This window comes from Talpa europaea (assembly GCF_964194135.1).
Source record: "Talpa europaea genome assembly, chromosome: 8".
NCBI lineage: Eukaryota > Metazoa > Chordata > Mammalia > Eulipotyphla > Talpidae > Talpa > Talpa europaea.
Window position 1 is genome coordinate 28,768,498 of NC_140075.1, and position 21,903 is coordinate 28,790,400.

Genomic DNA, 21,903 nt, shown 5'->3' on the forward strand with positions numbered 1-21,903 from the left:
CTTCTCCACAGAAAATCATTTCAATACTGTAGACAATGCCTAATTTATAAAATAGATAGGTTTCATGACTCCTAAATTATTGTTAGTGGACTAGCAATACATTTAGAAAACAATCATTTTATTTGATTTATTATCACCACATCATTCTAAAATATATAAATTATTTACAAAAGATAATCTCTCATTTCCTAGTAAAGATAAGGATGAAAGTTAATGAGAAACAAATCTTTTTGGTTTCCACAGATTTGAATAAGTTAAAATAAATTCAATTATGAAACATGTTGCGTAATATTTCTAAAACCAGAACATAATTTCATGCCAAGAGTACACATAAAATCTCAATTTTGTACACTATATTCTAGTACTGATGTTCTCCCAAAAGTACATAGACTTCCCAGGCTTAGCATCAAGCACAAATCCTATGTGTGAGCTCCAGACAATGTCTCAGTAAATTCTTGTAAATACTACAAAATTAAGGAAATGGATATTGAAAAGATGATAGTTTCAATATTAAATTGATAAATGAGGATGGGAATGACAATATGGAAGTATGTTTTAAAATAAGATTTCAGTGCAAATCAAAAGAACAAGAAAAATTTACTCATTAAAATTCAACTTTGATAAGAGAAGATCCAGTTCTAAAATGGTGCTATTTTGATGATAGAGAAGAGAGTCATTCATCCATAACTTTTTATCAATATTTACCCCCACCCCTAAACTCCATAGACGTCTTCAAGAGCTTAATGTTTCTAAAGTTTAGAATAATCCAATTATATTGTTAAAAAGTGATTTTTTCAAAACACTGTGACATTTGTTTTCTTGTCTAATATTCACCTCACTATCCTACATATAAGCATAGTGCTAGACACAAAGTATTTATTCAGTAAGTGGATGTCAGCTCCCATTATTGTCCACCTCTGAAGATACCTCTAGCTCCTTCAATGCTTTTCTCTCTCCTTAGTTTTTGTATGTATGGGGCCTTTCTCTCTCTTTTCACTTAAAGCTATGGCTTAATACATTGAGCACTTCCTTGCATCTTCCTCAAATCTTCTGCCACAACAATGATTTGTTTCAATTGCCTGAAAACCTTTAAACCTGAGTCAATTCAAATATTACCCATTCTGGTCTCCATCAGGCTATTCAATGCAGCTAGAAAATAAACCACAACTGATCAATTAGTGACAATTATTGCCATGGGACCTTCAACTTCAGCTGGCTTCTCAATGTTGCCCAACAATCCCTCATCAATTGTCTCCAGTTCTGCACAGAAATGATTTCAAACCTTTCCCACTCTCCTAAAACTTCTTTTCTCACCACAGATTCTCTCTCTCTCTCTCTCTCTCTCTCTCTCTCTCTCTCTCTCTCTCTCTCTCTCATTCAAAGAACTAATTTCACAGCTAAAAGAGATGTATTTTAATTTTCAGGAAACCTGAGAATGTCTCTGTCCCTCTTTCTAAGAATCCTGCATTTCCTCCTGTTATAATGGAAAAGTGTACTGTCCTCCACCTTACCGATTTTGGTCATCTCACAGTTCAATGGCTCAATTAATTATTTTTCCACTGCCTTCAAATCGTTGATGATTAGTTCTCCAAAGGAACTTCACTGTTTCATAGCACAAAAAATGGATCAAAGAATTTTATTTACAGGGAGTCATTTTTATTCAATGCAGAGCTTACAATAAAATTTAATAGTTTGAATAATAAGTTGCATATCATGGGAGATATTCAAAGAGAAATCGCATTGATGAAGTGATAACTACTATCGGTAGTTACTACTTGATGAGTACATATATAATAGCCAGACACTATGTTAGGCATTTGCATAAATATCTGCTTTAACACTCATCATAATTATTTTTATTTTTATAAATAATCTGAGGTGCTTAAAGAAAGATCACTTGCTCAGGATAATATACTTGGTAAAAGAAAGGTTGGACTTGAAGTCAACTGTTTCTGACTCGAGATTCCCCTGTACCACTCTTTCTTTAAGCCCATTTTTGATCCCAGAGACAGAAGAAATCTCTACAGCCCCCTTTAAATTCTAAGAATCTTTAATATTCAACACATTACTCCAGGATGGCTATGGGAATTTAATTATGAATGTCCCACAGAAAGACATCCTTGGGAGCTTGTAATCTGGAGACTGACAGGTTGAATAAATACCATGTTCTCTGTAGCAAACACAAAGTCAAAGAACCTAGCATCATAAAAATAACTCCTTTATAACTTTTTAGGAACACTTCTAAAGTGAGACATATTATTTCCCATATTTTCCCATATCTTAAACACTTCTATTTCCTTTATGGTTTCAACATTTAGGAGCCAGCTGAAGTTTTTTCTTGTTCAGAAAAAGTAAATTTTGTTTCAAATTGTTATATGAGAGAAAGATTACAATTATAAGAATGGATTAAATATGAATTTGTGGTCCTCTTTCAGTCTATTAAGAGTGATTATTTAATTTCATATGGAATTCATTACAGAAGCAAGATGCTTTCCTAGATTATAAAAAGCAAAGGCAGTACTTCCCTAGGATTGGTCACAGTATGAGGTAGGTTAGGACCCATTTACCCAATTAAGCTCAGTCTGATTATAATTACTGGTGCAATGCTTCCTTAGAAAATCTAACTACATGAATTGTTCTAGTTTTAATAGAGAGGTCAGCAGTCAGACACTTTATAAACATTGCAGTTTGACTTTATATTGATAAAGCTTTCATGACCCCTCTGTAGTTATCTCCAACAATACCTTTCTTTAGCCTACATTTCAACTAGTTGCTTGTAACTAATGGGAAAGGGACTTAATTCCCATCTATATGCTTATCATTCATTCTTTCATTCTCCTTGCCAAAAAAGATCACAACTCTTATCTAAGCCATGATAAACACCTTCTAATTCATCTCTCGTCTCTGACATTGCATTGCAGACAACTTTCTAAATAACAGCTATAAGCCTGTCACCTTTCCCTAAAAGATAAGTGAATTTCTATTAACTACGAATATTTTCTACATTTTAAAGCAAAAAATAAAATACTACCATTGGCCTCAATTTTATCTTATGACTTCCACTTCTGATAGTATAGCAGGTCAAATATCCTGGATGGGCTTCATAACTAAAACAACTAAAATGATAAATAAATTTTAAATTAATTTTTTGAAATTAATCATTGATTAATATGAAAGAATACTCCAGAAATTAAAATGAGTAAAAGAAAGACTCCCAGAAGGTAAGAAATTAGTAAAAATTTCATTTGTAGAGAATTTTCTAGGGATCCCAAATGATCTCAAGCTCCCCGTTAGTGGCTACACCTTGCTTGAAAGGCAGTCCTCACCAAGAGGTGGGATGAGTAACATGGTGTATATTTAGGATCCCAGAGAGTAGGACACTTAGTATAAGGGTGAACAGAAACAAAAAGAAGGAAAGAGCCAGAAAAATTGTCTATATGATCTTGGTGCAGAAGTGGAAGGAGGTTAATCTGCCTTGAAAAATACATGCGGACTCCTCATGATTTCAAAGATATGAATTCCCAATGCCCATGTAATCCAAACTTCAAATGAATAATTTACTTAGTCTATTAGTAGTACCACCACAAAACAATCAAAAACAAAGGCAATTCCTCTCTGGAGCAATCTACTTCAATTCAGGCTCCCAAAATCTCCCACAGATTCATGTTCAAGGAAAATGAGATCCTCAGAGACAAAAATCTGAAGACATAGAACAAATTATACTGAGTGGCAGTGAGCAGAATAAACAGACATGAGAGTCTAATCTATAAAGACTTCAGATACTAGAATTATAATATTATTAAATGTATATGTTTGTATGTTTAATATACCCTAAAGTCTTTTTTTTAAGTTTGAAAACTGAACAAGAACTATGAAACTATAAAGAAATTCAAAACAGGTTGTGAAAAAAAGAACTTCTGTAAATAAAAATATAATTGAAATCAAATTGTATCTTTTAACTCTCATCTCCCATTATATTTCTAACTGTTCTCTTTATTTTCCCTGAACCTCTGTGCTAGCATTCCCATTATTTTCCCATTGTAAGCCACAGTCAGCCCCTCCTGGTTTCGACAGATTCAACCAGCTGCTGATCGAAAACACAAAATATGTAGCGAGGCCTATGACAGTTGCATCTGTAGAAAACATGTACAGATTTTTTTCTCATCATTATTAGCTAAACAAAACAGTACAACAATTTTATATAGCATTTACATCATATCAGGTGTTACAAGTAATCTAGAGATGAAGTATATGAGTGAACAGATTTCCAGTATATTTTGATTTACTGAAATGGTATGAAAAATCATTCCATTATTTTATGTATTCCCTTTCTACAGTCATAAAAACTTAAGCAATGAGCATCAAAGAGATCCACTTGGCCTTCACATAAGCAACTCAATATAATTTGTTATATGTCTTCAGATTTTTTAACATGAATCTCATTTTCCTTGAACATGAATCTGGGATTGTTCTTTGGGACATGAATTGAAGGAAATTGTTGCTTTTCAATATTTGAATCCTATGTCTATAGGTTAAATGCAAATACTATATTGTTTTATATAAGGGACTCCAGCATCCACAGATTTTGGTATCTGTGGAGTTTTCTTGGAATCAATCCTCCATGAATATCAAGGGACAATTGTATATCTTTCTCTCTGCATTTTGAACTCATAGTCATTGATTAAGGCTCAGTTTTGATGCCAACTCTTCCATTTAGTAATAATAGACCCCCTTCCAAGTGAAATTATTCATATTGGTCTTTATACTTTGTTTATACATTATAAGTGACACTTAAAATATCTAGCCTTACTAAGTTAGCTTTTGCTAGGCCTAGCTAACCAAACAGATTATAAACAACTTTAGGGAAAGGAGACATGATATAAGCAACTCCGTGTATCCCAACACATTTGGCTGAGTGTGCAGATTTCCAGTATATTCTGATTTACCGAAATGGAGGGAAAAAGTATTTTATTTTTTTAATGTATTCCCATTCTACAGTCATAAAAACTTAAGCTATGAGCAGCAAAGAGATCCACCTGGCCTACTTATATAAAGATGATTCCAAGCTTGTACCACCTGAGTTTATATTCTGCTATCTTTCTGCTGTGTCAAATTTTTGGAGCAGAACACCTATATTATTTCTTCCATCTAAATAAGTTTTTCTTAACTTATGAGTATGTGCTAATTATTTTAAATTAAAACCTACTAGGACCAATTCTTTTATATATAGTTGTGGGTTTTTAATCATTATCACAGTTGAGTTGAATTGTATCTAAAAATCCTTTCTATATTTTAGAGTAGAGTTGAATCAATACAAGGAAGATTATAGGTGTTAGGACACTAAAAAGAGGATAGTTTCTCAAACTACTAAAAATGGAGTTTCCACATGACCCAGCAATTCCACCCCTAGGAATCTATCCAAAGGACACAAAACATTAACTCAAAAAGATACCTGTGACCCTATGTTTATTGCAGCACTATGTACAATACCTAAGCTATGGAAACAACCCAAATGCCCAAAAACAGATGACTGGATCAAGAAGATGTGGCATATACACACAATGGAATATTACTCAGCAATCAAAAAAAGATAAACTCATGCCATTCACAGCAATGTGGATGGAGCTGCAAGGAATTATGCTCAGTGAAATAAGCCAGAAAGAAAAAGAAAAATATCAGATGCTTTCACTTATAGGAGGAATGTAGGAAAACCAAATAAGGGATCAGGGAAAAAATTATAATAAATTAGAAAACAAAATTAACTGGCAACTATAAATCAGAGACATTCTGCAGGGGGATGGGGAAAAGAGGGATCAAAACAGGGAAGAGAAGAGCACAAGGAACTGGAGTGATGGTGTATGGGTGAACTGGTGGTAAGAATTTTATGGGCACTACACTGAGAGGAGAAAGCATACATTGTACAGAAAGGAAGAATGATGTAAAAAATATATATATATATAATTAAAAAATAAGTAAAGAGGATGACTTATGAAATCCTCCTTAAGGAATCAGTAAGATTTTAAACTAAAGTGCAAGTTTTCTATGGGTTGGACAAGAAAAGAGAAGCTATTAAATAAAGTGAAGAGTTAAGTGAAGAATGTGCACAATGACAATAAAGAAATAGAGAGAATGGAAAGCTATAATGGCATTTTAATATGGTGAATAGATTTTTGAGAGAAAAAACTCACTGAAAAACAATGTGGAAAGCCTTATAAACATCAGGTAAACAGTCAACCATTCTTTAATAATCTCTTTCTTTTGGATAATTCCAAAGTGGTTTCAATTTTAAAAAAGGAAATTTGGCATGAAAGGGTTTTGTAACATGGCCTGCCCACTTACGGGATTTAGGGTAAAAAATGTAAACCAGCTGTGATATTGAGGTTTAAGAATCATCTGTTGTCCATATTCAGTAGCTTTTCCCATGGAATTATAAAACGAACGGTATGATGGATAGTCTACATCCTAATTATGTAATTACACAGTAGAAAAGAACAGCTGAAGAGGAGCCATTTCATCCTTCTGTCCAATGTCTGCATAGCAATGTCTCACATAATGGATAGAACTCTTACATTATAGTACTCTTACATTATAGTAAACCATAATTTTATTATGAAAGAATGAAACATTGACTTTCATAAAGGATTAGAATACATAGGGTCAGACCAGTAAAGATAAAATTAGAACTAATCAAAGCTTCAACCTGAACATCAACCAAATCCAAGAGTTATTAAGATTTGGGGTTATTATGAAGATAAGAGAGATAATGGATATGAAACAGCACAGTGTTTGATGCAGTTGATTCTTTAATAAAGTAAGTTTCCTTCAAACAAAGATCTTAACATATTTTTAGAGGAAAAATAAATATTCTTGACTTAGTTACTCTGCTCTTTTCAAGTGTACCCAATGTCAAAGCATGAATAAAAGTATACACCAACAGATAATGATGTAAGGGCCAATGCCAAAACTTTAAAGGTGTGAACCTAATGGAAGTTTCTAAACCTAATGGGAAAACTAAGTGCTGAGGTCATAGTGAGTAATCAGTTATCTATTTTAGCAATTATTTCTGTGTCCTTGGTGTCAAAGAGGTTGTATGTGCTCTATCTTTCAGAAAAATCTCTTCCTTCTAGGTCACCAGAAAGCAATTCTACATGTGGAAAATGTTATCACCACTGCTAGTCACTCAAGAATGGCTGAATGTGAAGTCAAAGAAGTAAAACCATTCACAAGTTCAGCTACTCTGGAAATACGGCATAATGGAAAGATTATTTACAAAGTTTTGGAAAGAGAGAAAAGAAGGATGATGGGGGAGCTGCAAAAGCTTTACTGCGCAAACCACCAACACATGGCTTTTGAAGACACCTGTAGCAGGAACATTTGCTTACTTTAATCCCTAGTCTTTATTAAAACCACAAAGAACTCCAGAGCTATCTGGGTAGGTAGTAGACAAATAGGAGAAAGTAGCCAAAATAAACAGAAGTGAGGCAAACATTGGTAAAATCTGCCACTTGGTCTTTGCCAGGTAAAAACATCCTGGGTACAAGGGAAAAGGAGTTATTTTTCCTTTTTTCTGCTCATTTTTATCCTTTGTGCTTTATCCCTTGTCTATCATGTAGAGCTTCTGGTCAGCCAGCAAAGCCTCCTCACAGAAGTTGTGCCTTTGCTTAACACAGCAACATGTCTTTCACTGCTACAGCGCAAGGCACGCTTAGGCTTGGAAATGAATTTGGATTTAGTCCTGGGCCACCCGTACAAATTGCAGAGAACAGCTTGCTCAAACTCTGGGGGAAAGATGCTGACTTAAAGTAATTGATAAGGTCATTCGTGCTGGATGATACTCTAGTGCAGAAAAGGTAGCTACTGTGCTTAGTAGAGAACTGGGGACATCAGTTCCAGAAAAATGGCTTCACATTTCACATGACATCCAGGAATTATATCACTCCCTGAAGTCCACCGTATAATAAGAAGTCTGTAGCTTTCATTCTGTAAAAATTATTAATCATTTGTGGCTGAAAAATGAATCAGTGAAGTTAACCTACATTGTCAGGTTTGATTTATCTGGAGGTAAACAACATTCTAAGAGGATTTAGTGGGCTAGTGTTTAGTAAAAGGGTATGTCCAGGTCATGGCACTACATAGATTGAATGTCCAAACATTTAAAAGCTCCTTCATCATTGGGCTGAATACAAAAATGACAGCCATCATTTGGTGACCTTAGAATATCCTAGCTATTTGTAACAGACTTTCAGTAGTGAATCTAACCTCCCATCAGGCTGGGGTTAAATAAATGACAAGTTATTTTTCTGAGTTTAAGATTAATATTGAGGTACCCTGTTATAAATATGTTCTTCTGAATAGAACATTAAATTACAATTATTTGGAGGCGTATGTGAAGGAGCAAAGAAGACAGAGGTGAATAATTTTTTGCTTTTCACTCTATTCCATTAAGTTGGTGTCTCTATGCCCCATCATAATATTTTTCTGTCGATATAATGATTGTTACAGTTACCACCTGTGCTAGACAAGCACCTGCCTTAAAAATGCAATTTTTAGCAAAGATTTAAATTGCAAAATAGAATTCCAAGGCCCCCTGCCAAAACAAACTCACTTTTCTTTTGAAGAGTATGTTGTCTCTCAAGGAAGGTTTTCCTGTACAGCACTCTATATTTTGACTTAATAGTAAATCTTTCTTTCTTATCTCTCACTAAATTTGTTGTCTCCTGTCAGTTGGTTCAGAGCAATATCTTCATCAAGATACCAAACAGCAAACTGGGAGACCCTTTTCAAATTCTAAAGACAAACTTCTCTTAGGCATTTGCTCACTCATATTTGAGGGATCACTTTTTTCCCTATGCACCATTGCAGTGACAGAAAAATTCTAATTATGACAAACCCAGTAAATGTAGACTATCCTATTATGCTGCTCAAACTTTTTTTTGGGGGGGGGAGGGGAGGAGATGGGAAGAAAGGAGACATAGAAGGTTATTTTTGAAGTCTCTGTACAAAGTTACAAAGGTCTGCTCCACCTCATATGTCTTCAGTTTCCACAAGTGCAGTAGTAGCAGTGGAATGAAATTAGACTCTGGAGAAAGATCAACATGAATCTCTACTTGGTCATAAGGAGCATCAACCCACCATGTTACTTCTCTTAATATATCTGTTAATCCATGTAGCACTGAGAGATGAAAATTAAATGTGACTTTTCCTAATATGAACCCCTGGGGAAACCCTAAAATAAATGACTTCTATAAGATGAATGATTTATGATAGAAATAGTCAATGGAGCCCCATCAAAATGCTTCTGATGAAGGCAAAGGGTAAATAAGGAAATCTCATTGACTTCAGCTTCAAGACCTATAGAATTCTTGCCAGGCAATTCACAGAATTAAAAAATCCATTATTACCATTGCATTCCTCTGTGAGACATCAGAAGTTCAATAAATAGCTGACAAAAATGAAATTCAAACAGTTGACTTTGTGGTTGATATGGTATGTGATTAAAATTACTTAAACTATTTTTTCAAAGAAGTCTGATTTTATTATTCTCTTTTTCCCCCACTAGCATCCCTTATAATGTTTAGACCCTTTGTTCTTTCCTTCCATCCACTCTCTTTACTACAGAAGCCTCACTTCATTTATTATTATCTGTACTTTTTCAAAGTATTTTGTTTTGCCAAAGCATCTGCTGTGTACAGGTCTTATTTTTGTTTTTGTCATCCTGACTTGCTTTACCACACATAATTTGTTCAAACTGCTTCCATTTTGCTGCAAATGGAAGGAAACATTCCATCTTTTCCTGTGGCTGAGTGATATTACATTGTGTGAATAGACCACATCTTCTTGATTCAATCCTCCATCAGTGGATACTTAGGTTGTTTCCATGTGCCAGATATTGTAAAAAAAAAAAAATGCTGCAGTAAACATTGCAAAGCATGATTTTTTGAGTTGGTGATTTCATGTTCTTCAGGTAGATGCCCAACAGTGGGATTTCTGGGTCATACAATATTTCCCTTTTGGGAAATATTTTCCCTTTTTGGTTAAGATAAATCCAGATTGCCTTCCAAATGGATTCACCAAATTACATCCTCTAAAATCCCTTAAATTATTAAGGAATCTCCGTGCTTTATATGTTCTGCCTTCTGACTATTAAAAGATACTCCTCTGTGAGTCACCTGTGTTCCTACACAGCTTGCTGAGCAGACCAATAATTCTAGGTCTTGAATCTTTATTAGGGCCATTTTCAGGGATGTATTTGTAGCTGTCTTGGAAGGATGAAAAAACCTCTCCACCAGCGGCAATATAAGCCCTTTGTATGTGCATTATCTTCCTTGCCACTTCATGTCACACACACATACACACATGCATGTGAGGGGGATAAAGGGAAGCAATAAAAGCATGATGCCATTTGTTGTGCTGTGAATAGTAAGATCTGTTGTCTCTGCCTCAGGAATGTTACTAGCCTCTCGATACAGTACAATCAAGCCTCTAATTCAACAATGACATGTCTCTTACCTAACTCTAACCCCTTAAGAACAGTATTTGTGTTGGATTCATTTTCTCATCACCTCAACACAGTGCTTGCATAAATAAGAAAAATGTATTGCATCATTAAAAGGTTAAATATAAACCATTAGCAATATTACATATTTTCCAACATTATAATAGTATTTTTTGTTGATGATGAGTTTTATATGAACATGTTACTGCTGCTAAAATGGATCTGTAGTCCATGCCAAAGAACTGGGGGATGAGAAAAATATACAGTGACCCAACTGAATGCCAACAAGCTTAATCCTTACCCAAAGAGAAGTTAATATCTCACATTTGAATGATTACATCTTCCACATTACTTACTTTGCACCTCAAAACACATCGGCAGAAAAAGTATTATTACCTCCTCATGGGTGATAAAAGTGAGTTTGTAAGATAAATCCAAGATTGTTCAGTTGGTTAATGGCTGAGAAAATCCTGAAACTCAGAAAATCTCCCCTCAGAATTAGGACTCATTCCAAAACATGGCATTATCGATATATTGTTTCTTTCAACAATGGATCCAATAGGTGGCAGAGCGTCAGCAGCTGCCTAAAATTCTCATTCAGATCCAATTTTAATAGCAATCCCTGAAGAAGGTTACAAATGGCCCCGAATTCAATTATTTTTTAAAATTTTATCCATATATTAATAGGCACTATTGGCCAAATTTTTGGTTGTGAATTATTATTTTGTCGCCCCTAGTTACATCATATAACTAAACTAAGAAATATAGGATGAATTTGTTAATTTAACCAATCCTTAGACCAGAGGTCAATAATCTGAAATAATACGCAAATAATAATGGTAGTAAATTTTCTAGAGAAAAAGAAAAAGAGAGAGAAGAAGAAAATAGGAGAAGTAAGGAAGTGAAGAATTAAACAACCAATGGATAGAGGAACATGAACAGAGAGACAGATACGCAATTTCTCTTTAAAGGTTGCCAAGAAAAATGACCTTGTGTTCTTACCTATGTCATGCTTCAGTTTCTGCTCAGTTCCAAGCTTGTCTGGTGGAGACAAACTGAGCTAATGAAACTACCTATCTTCTACATAACATATAGTGACACAGGGTTTTATTTCAATTATTCCAAACTACCACCCAATATATAGACAATAAAATGAAGCTTAGAGTAGGCCAATTTCAATTGCAGGCTAAACCTAAATGACTGCTTAGGCATGTATTTCTGACATCAGAAAGGGATCTCTTCTTTAACTTAATTAATTTGCCATTTACAAACTACCTGGAAGTCTAATTCTTTATTCCTAGGATCAAGTTTTAAGAATACTGCTACATTGCATAATATATAGCTACTTATCAACAATCTTGTCATTTGTGGCCTGGAAGGGAGGATGAGCAGTAATTTTCCCATTTCCAGGAACATGAAGAAACAGAGCATCACATATCATCTTTCCTGTGACATTGCAGAAAGAATTGTAAGTAGGAAATTTATGAATATAAAGTAGAGGAAAAATATAAAAATTAGTTGATAAATTTGATGCAGCTCTGCTAATATCAAAGGTAAGATAAACTCTGGGAAAGATAATTTATCCCGCAATAACATAACTGCCCATACAGCTCTGTATAGCCAGTTATAACTTTGGGACATGAGTGTTATTCAAGAAATTAGAATTTTTATCATTTGTGACTCTAGTCCTCAACTAAGTGTTATAGAAAAAAAAACATCACGTGCAATAAAAAAAATGACAACAAATACAGACCTCTGTTATTAAGGTGTTTATAATCTGTTTGGAAGTACTATGTTCTGTCTCTATTTATTCTTCTCCTTCCTATACGGCCATTTATGTGATTCACTCTTAGGTGAAGAGCCCCATAATTCCACTTTCAGAATTCAAATAAAATCTTTCATTTCCTCAGTACATGAAGAAAAAAAAAAACCCTCTTTTAAATGAGCATAAAGGCACTCTCCAACTAACATTAGCTTTTCCAATCATAATGGAAGACCATCATACAATTTCAGTCCCTACTGGCTTTTCTCATTTCTTACCACTTGCAATGCTGATCTTCAGTGAGAAAATACTCAATTACTTCTCTTTTTTTAAAACAGGAACTTAAGAAGATTTGTGGAATAGCAGCAAACTTAAAATACATGACCGGTCATAAGAACAATGCCTTCTTCAGACATTTCTCCTAAAAGTAAGCGGAATAATATGAGTTTTCCAGAGTAGAATGAAAGTACTTTAGGACTCCTGAGTTCTCTGTTTCCTATGGCATGAGCAAATGAAACACACAATAGGTGCCTAATAAGAACATGAACCAATGAATAAACACATAGATTATTTGGCTGCCTATGTGTTCCCTTTTAAGATGTCAAGATCACACAACAAACACAATACAAGCTTTTATAGACTTCCAATAAAATAGTTAGAAGTGATGGACATTTTCTCAAAAGATCTAACAACAGTGTGTCAAAAATATTTATTCAAAATTTTCATTAATGTGTTTCTTTCCACATTGCTAAAAATTAAACAGTGCATTAATGACAAATTAAATCAAAGTCCACAACTCAGTTCCCTAGATTTCACAACCAATAGGACCAAAAATAACATTAATTTCTGTAGGATGACAGAATTAACACTTAAAAACATTCCACATTATTGATAAATTTATGGTTCATTTTCACAAATGGAGTTTGTTTCAATTCTCAGCTGTTGGATGATGATTTGACTTGGAGCAAAGGCATTGTAATTGGGTAACAGCTGAGATGTGCTTGTTTGAGCTGGGCTGAAAGATCCATTGCAGGATTTCCAAGAGTGTGAATTACAATTCCTACGATATCAGAAGCAACTAATTCTGTTCTTTAGAAGTGCGGACATAAAAGAAGTTTGAGGTTTTCTTATTTCAAGCTTTAATTGAGGGCTAGGATGTAATTCATTTTCATCCCTGAGTGAGTGGTAAAAACATACACAGCAGGTAATTCACACCACCTCAAAAACTGTTGGTGCAGTAAGAAGACTAATCAGGGTAAGCTTCCAGTAGCAAATTATCAGCTACAAATTAAAACCTTGCCTCGCAAAAGCTAGCTTCCTTTTCACCAACATACACATGTGAATATTAGTAACTGTTGGGTTGCAGCAGCATGGGAAAACTAGGGAGCCTGCCTCCTTGCATTAAAGAGAACCTTGGAAAGGTGTGAAATATACTAGACTTCAAACAATACTAAATTTGGGGTTTAAAAATGAAAAGTCATAGCAATTCCAGGTGGTATGGTATTTATTCTGAGAATGAAAATGTAATGTCACACACAAATAAAATAATAAACTTAGATTCCAAGCAGTGTTTGAAACAGTTTGCATATAAGTCCTGGGTAAGCATCTTCGTGAACCATATTTCACAAAACAAGCACAAAAGACTGCTGGCAACAAGGAATTAATTAAATCCCTGATGTTAATTAATCTCAAGGAAATAGAGAAGGATGATAAGATAAATATTCTTTGATTTTTTTGGCTTTAAGCCATAACCTCAATGTAATTTAAAAGTATATTTTTAGCATTTAACCTTCTTCATGATTTCTGCTTAGATGATGTTGAAAATTGTTTCCTAAAAGATGCAGAGTGGCAATGATAATACCTGATGAATTCAAAATGACTGCACATATCTGATAAATACATATGTCATGTACATAATTACATTATTGACTTAAATGGCCATAACTGCACCTTTTGGACTGCAGTTTTAGTTCCATCTATTTCTAAAAAACATCATGAAAATAGCAGTGGAGAAGAGAACACAGATAGTAAAAATAACGTGCTTTACTAAGGCTAATTTTCTAATATCCCAAATCTTGGCCATGTAATTTAAGAAATCAAAAGAAGAGAATAAACCTTGTTGTGGATTAGCCAATGCAAGCCTTCCTTTAAGAGAAAACTGTTTAGAGCTATGTGGACCCACAGAAAATTCCTGTCATGGCACTTTTGTTTTTTATCAAGTGTCCCTATTTTAAAGGGTACCAAAGAGACTTAATGAAAACCAAATAAATTTCTCAAGAGTTGCTGAGTTAATTTTCCAAATACCAAAATTCAAGACTGAAACAATTTTAAACGCTATCATTGAAATCTCTGGAAGGGGTGAAGGAGGTGGAGAGGAGAGGAGAGATTTAAAAATGGAAATCTCAAAACAGCCTTGTGTACCACTGCAACACCCTCACTCTAATAACCAGCTAGCAAGTCATTCACTCCTTTAATTTAAGAGATCTGATGCACACTGAGCTCTCTTGGTAAATATATATAGCTAGGTAGATAGATATAGATGTTGTCAGGTCACAAAGAAAAATTCCCCCACTCCATCTGGATTCTTCTGAGGCTGGACAGACAAATTAGCAACATACCAATTAGTAGGAGAAAAGGCCACATTTAATAACATACACATGGAGAATTAAGACGATTGAAAAGTCTAAAGAAAAATGGTGTTAATCAGGGGTATTTATCCTGTGTTCAAGGGCCAACTGCATGATGGAGAGGGGAAGATGTTACATCACAGACAAGAAGGGGGTCATCTCATCTTCAATCTGAGAGGCAAGATGAGATTCTCAAATAGAGAAGACATGTTCACCAATAACTCTATCCTTGGATGATACACACATAAAAAGGAGAAGAGTATTTGCTTCTTCTATTAGAAAAAAGGACAGAGGACAAAAACTTCCTAGTGCCTTCACTGGTCTTAACTTAAAATTTTAATAGGCTTTCAGTGGCTCATAGGGTCTCAATTGATCTTTAGTTAATATCAAGGTGACACTTAATGGGAGATGACTACTCTGGGCATACTGAGAAAAGCACCTTTGACCCTTTGGGGAGACAAACAGCCACAACAGATGATTACATATAGAGACAGAGATGGCGTGTGTGTGTGTGTGTGTGTGTGAGTGTGTGTGTGTGTGTGTGTGTGTGTGTGTAGTGCTGAGTATATCTTTATGATAAAACATTTTCTAGGATTCGACTTTAAGAATTATTTTACACAGGCATGGCCATATTTCTGGTTGGCTGAATCATAGAGATTCAGGTAGGGTGTGTGTGTGTGGGGGGGGTCACTTTAGTTTGTTAATATCTCTTCATTTGAGTAAATTGTCATAAATGAAGTTGGTCTGAAAACTCTCAGCTCTTTTTCAACAGATTTCTGTTTACTTTTCCAAATCTGGCCGCTATGTCCACAGTTACAATTAAAGAAACAAATATTTTCTGTGTTTTCTGTAAGTCAGTGTGCTCTGATGAAAGAATCTGCTGGGAAATTATGTTCGTTAGAAGAACATGTCCAAAATCTTAACAGATTCGCAATCCCAACTTTTTTCTCCAAAGGAATCTGAGACAGACCAGTGTCCCATAGTGAGGAGTGTGCAACAGCGGATGTGAAGTAATGCTCCCTCCAGTCCAGCCACCACCAGGCCCCTCCTGCACAGGAACCAACCACCACTGCAGCCTCACAGGTGCTCTTGAGTTTGGACTCCAGTGGAAGCATAAAACAGAACAAAAATGTGATGTCTACCTTTCTCATTTTAAATCTCCCTGAACATTTCTCCGAAGAGTTAAGTGATACACGAATCTCATTAAATCTACTGAGATAACTGTTTGAAGTGTTACTCAATAGACGAAACACAAAACTGTTCTTTAAAAATCAGTTAAATCGCTTGAAGGAACAACAAATTCATACATCAGCCCATTCTTTATGTTCAAAAGTGCAATTTACAGGGCTAAAGGAAAGTAAATGTCATACCTTTAATTTCGTAAAAAGTTATGTACAAGTCTATTATTCCAAATAATCACATTACAGAGAACAGCTACCTTTCTGCTCAGTGGGGTGCCATTTTATAGACTTTAAAATTCCCTAAGTTCAAGCAGCTTTCCTTCTAAATAATACATGTGCTAAATATGTCACATTAAAAGTGCTTTTGGCATGTAAATGATCCGTTTTCTCATAGAAATGCTTTTAAAAGAATCTGTGCTCACTTTTTTTTTTTTTTTTTTTGGAAATTCTAAGTGCATTGAATTTCATTGTCCTACAGAACCATGCAGAGTTGAGCGAAGTGAACTGCAGGGACAAACCAGCCGTTGTCAGCCTGTGTACTTATGTATCATTTGAACTGTCAGAAGTATATAGAGTTCTATTTGCTTCAACATTATTTTCTGTTCCAATCCAGGGAAAATTTTTCTCTTTTGCTCTCTTTTCCCCCTGAAACTAATTGTGAGCAGACAGTTCCGGGTCTGAAAAGTTAGTGATGCACTGTTAAAACATAGGGCACTTGTATGAACAAGTTTTCCTCTATATTCATTTAGTTCTCAAGCTCTTGATATTCCTTCTGTTCTTTAGGATAGAATGAAGTTGATGTTTTATGGGTGACTTAAAGTTCTTACCCACCAAAAAACTAATTCAAAATTCATGCACACAGTATGAATAAAACCAAAAGTGTAATCTCTCTTTTTTTTTAGCTTCATTGTACTGCTGCATACAGAGGTGCTTTCCTACCCAGGTGTTTAGTGGTCTACCAAGAGAGTGCCATTTAGAATTTCTGGATTGATTATTCCTTCTCCATGCTTTGTAATGTCATGAAGTAGAATTAGATGATACCAGCTATCTTCTGCTTTTGGAGATCTTATGCGCTTGCATATTAAAATAGAACAAATGTGAATGCAGCTTGGTAACTATTATGCAGTTTGTAGAAGATATCCTCATAGACTACTTAGAACGCTTAGCTTCAGGGTTCTAGAATTTTCATTTCACCATACCTCAACCTTATGAAGAAAAAAAAATGTCTGAAGAAATCATTCAAAAATGATATCTATAAGAGGCCTGAGATTAAAGTTAAGGAGCTGGTTTTATGGCAAGATAATTCATAATGTAACCATAAAATATATAAATAAGAATTCAGAATATAAGTAAGTTTACCTAATTTAGCAAATGAAAATATAAGACACCAGTCAAGTTTGAATTTCAGATAAACAGGAAACAATAATCTGGTATAAGTATATCCCATGCAATATTTGGAATATGCTTAAATGAAAAACGTATCTACTGTTCATGTGAAGTTCAAATTTAACTAGACATCCTTTTACCTGGAAATTCTAAATATGAGCAAAGTTTAAGTCTGACTTAAATAATGCAATACACACCTGTTTACATAAAAAGACATATTTACATTTGTAATTCAGGGAATGATTACCATTATTTCTATGCACTTTATCCACTCAAATTCCAATGCATACTTTTAGTTTTAGGAATGCATTCTTAAGAAGCAGCTTCAAAGGTTTTAATTTAATATGATTAGCCAAGAATGCAGACAGATGTGGTATTTTTTCAACTGGAATTTGAAAAATTGCAAGTAGGTTAATTTTGTAAATATCAAAATAATTCCTTCCCTCAATTTCTCCATTTTATGATTTAAATATGTTTGTATGAAGCCTCACTTCCTCTATGAGATTCCACTCCCCTAGTTAAATCAGACTATCCTCTAAATGACAATTACTAGAGGACTTACTATGAGTCAAGTGCTTCAATTTTTTAGCTTTAATTATCACTAGATACAGTTATTATCCTCTTTTACAAAGTTTTCACAAGTTCCAGAGCTAATATGGACAGTGGTATATTTGGTAATCAATTCAATTGAATGGCAAAGTCCATATTCTCTCCACTAAGAAAGACCTCCTCAGAATAGTTGCCTGAATCTTAAATCCTCTCTGTTACAAGAGAAGATTGGAATTGAAGGGAAAAAATGGCAAAATTAGGATATGAACCTTACACTAACTCAACATTGTTGGGAGGAACATTTACTTTTCTTTGAGTGCTCTTTTAGCAAACCTACAGTGAATCCGTTTTAAAATTTTCTACAATCATCCTTGGAATGAGAACATTTTTTCCGACATTTTTCCTGCCCTTTAGGTTCATTTCCATAACACAGAATAGTAAGAATTAGATACCCATGAAGCCCAATTTTAAAATAAAGCTCTTAAACCACATCTATATTAAGCCTGTAACCCATGCATAAACCCCAGAAGCTACTTCTTTGGATCAGACCCCTCTCTCCAACCACTGGGAATTATTCATTAGCATTCACAGTGCAAAAAAAAAAAAATGCATGAGTAACACCACTGCATTTTGTAAAATGCAATTTTTGGCAGGTTCACTAAAATCTTGGCAAGCATTACCATTTTCCCAAAATGCATTTGCATATAGGCTTACTGATTTTTATTACTATATCTGGACTCTCTCCAAATTCTCCCCATCCCTAAACTTAAATAGAGTACTTCAGTAAAGGTTTCTTATAAATTAAAAAGCACTATTAAAACAGGTGGAAACATGAAACTAGCACTTTATGTATTATTAAAGAAAAACCCTAAAATATATTCAGAGGCATTTATGTACTGTGTTTCTAAAACTATATTTATTCTTGACAAAGTAGAAGTGTTTAACAGGTTACAAGAAAGAAAATTGTCCTACAGAGTAACTCAAGTCATTCTATGAGGAAACCTCAAATCTTCAGAAAGTTGGGTGGGAGAGAACATAAAACAGACCCTACAATTTCTATTTTAATATCACCACCAAGTCAAGGATTATGGGCTAATACATACAATCCACCTACTTGATTTGAATATATATATATATATATATATATAGAGAGAGAGAGAGAGAGAGAGAGAGAGGAACATATACATTTAAATGTATAATTTACATATATTTATAGTTTTAGATATAGTTTTTAGTTTTAAATATATATGTGAGATCAGAGTTTGTTACAGCACTTAGGCAAACAGATATACACAAAGGAAACACTGACAAGAGTACCTGTGTACTTTCTCAACTATATTTACAAAAACAAACAAAACTGAAATAGAATGAGGGAACTCTAAAAATAAGATTCCAAACTTTTACTACAAATTCTTTGATAATGTAGAGAGAAACAATGCACAAAACCCATAAGGATGCCATTCTTGCTTCTTCCCTGTTGTTGATGCCATCACATCAGCCACCCTGATGAGCTTGGCTTTTTGAGCAATGAAGAGAATATCTGAGAGGATTAAATGAATATTTGGTGTTGCTGACCTTATGAAAAGCAATGTTACAGCTCTCCGATGTGTCTGAAGATGTTAATTGCCCCCAAACAATTCTCGTTTGATATAGTTTCTAGATCTATTCTGAAATGATGGAAATCTTTTCCTTTGAACAAATATTTCTAACAAAACAGCTTTTGCCGATTATTAACAGTACAAAATCTCTGGATTTAAATGCTGCTGCATATTTTTTGCACAAAATGTTATGCTGCTTTATAATTTGTCTTCTGAAAAATTTCAAGATAATATTGCATAGATGTCTATCATAAATCACATTCCATGGTCTATCCATAGATTCTGAACAAGTTATATATATAATTAACAAAAATAGGTACAACAATATATTGAGTATCTTTTACAACATGTTGATAAGAATGTGAGCTTAAAAAATCATGATCTTTCAGGGAGAAGGCATTTTATTTGCATTCCTGAGTGATCAGGTTGTTCTGAAAGTCCAAAAGTAAACTTTACCCTTTGAGGGAAGGATTAAATGTACTCCAAAATAAAATTATATGTATAGTTTTTATATATAAGAGTAGAGCTTTTTGTAGTCAAGGAAAAAATTAAGATGACTGTGATATTTAGAAGTTGGAACACTGATGTGTTCTGTTTTTGCACAAAGTTAAAAGTAATCTAATGTGTATTATCATGAAGTTAACAAAACCTCTACTCCATCACTGCAAAATGCATTACCCATCATGAAGAAGGATGGCATTTATTAAGCCCAGAATCATTTTGAACTGCAGCAGGAAGGATTCGGTTATATATAAAAGTAAGTCTGCCAGTGAGGTTATCAGTAGTTAATTGAGAGTATGAGAAGAGAATATCTTTAGGAGAACTTTTGTCTGGGTATCACTGCTCAGGCAATCTTACCTTTAAGCTAGGAGATGACCCATATTTCATCACTAAGTCCCTTTTAATCATATAATTCACAAATTATTGAGTGATAGTAATGGGAAAGGAATATTAAAGAGTTTCCTTTTACTCCTAAGAAACATGCAGAAAGCTAGCCTGCTATGAAAAATATTCTTACATAACTTCAAAATAACATTTTCCAACTTATCTAGTTGATGTTATAAAAATGCAGAGAAAGTAATCCTGAAAATTAATTTTTTCCTTCCCTATTAATATTTCAGAAAATAATTGGGAAATCCTGAGAAAACTTCCATATTTTCATGAACTTGATATATTCTAAATTACATAGTTATGATACATCTTTATTTTTTTTTATATGCCTACCATTTATTTTTTTTTAATTTAAATATTTTACATATTTTATTTTTTTTTATAAATTTTATTGTTATATTCCCCATACAATTGCAGCCCCCCCATTCTGACCCCAATCCCTCCCCTCCCGTCCCCACCCCCATAAAAGTGTCTCTGGTTCATATTTTTTATGTTGATTTTGATTTTCACTTTCTTATATTCATTTTCCTGGTCCCTTATTTAAGTTTTCTAGATTCCTGCTATGAGTGAGACCATCCGGTATATTTCTTTTTCTTTTTGGCTTATTTCGCTGAGCATGATCCCTTCCAGCGCCATCCATGTTGCTGCAATTGCATGTGTTTATCTTTTTTGAATGCTGAGTAATATTCCATGGTATATATGTACCACATCTTCTTGATCCAGTCATCTATTTTTGGGCATTTGGGTTGTTTCCAAAGCTTAGCTATTGTAAACAGTGCTGCTATAAACATAGGGGTGCAGGTGTTCTTTGGAATTGATGTTTCTGTGTCCTTTGGGTAAATACCTAGGAGTGGAATTGCTGGATCATATGGAAGCTCTATGTTTAGTAGGTCCAGAAATCTCCACATAGCTTTCCACAGTGGTTGGACCAGTTTGCACTCCCACCAACAGTGCAGAAGAGTTCCTTTTTCTCCACACCCTCGCCAACATTTGTTGTTGCTAGTTTTTTTAATATGTGCCATTCTCACTGGTGTAAGATGGTATCTCATGGTAGTTTTGATTTGCATTTCCCTGATGAAAAGTGATGTTGAACATTTTTTCATATGCCTGTTGGCCATTTGCATTTCCTCCTCAGAGAAGTTTCTTTTTAGCTCTTCTGCCCATTTTTGACTGGATTATTTTCTTTGTTGTTGTTGAGTCTCATCAGCTCTTTGCAGATTTTTGTGATCAGTCCTTTATCATTAGTGTTGGGTGCAAAAATGTTCTCCCAGTCGGTGGGGTTTCTCTTTGTTTTTGTTATTGTCTCTTTTGCTGTGCAAAAGCTCTTTAATTTGATGTAGTCCCAGCTGTTTATCTTTGCCTTCACTATCACTGCTTTGGGTGATGTGTCTATAAAGATGTCTTTGATGTGCAA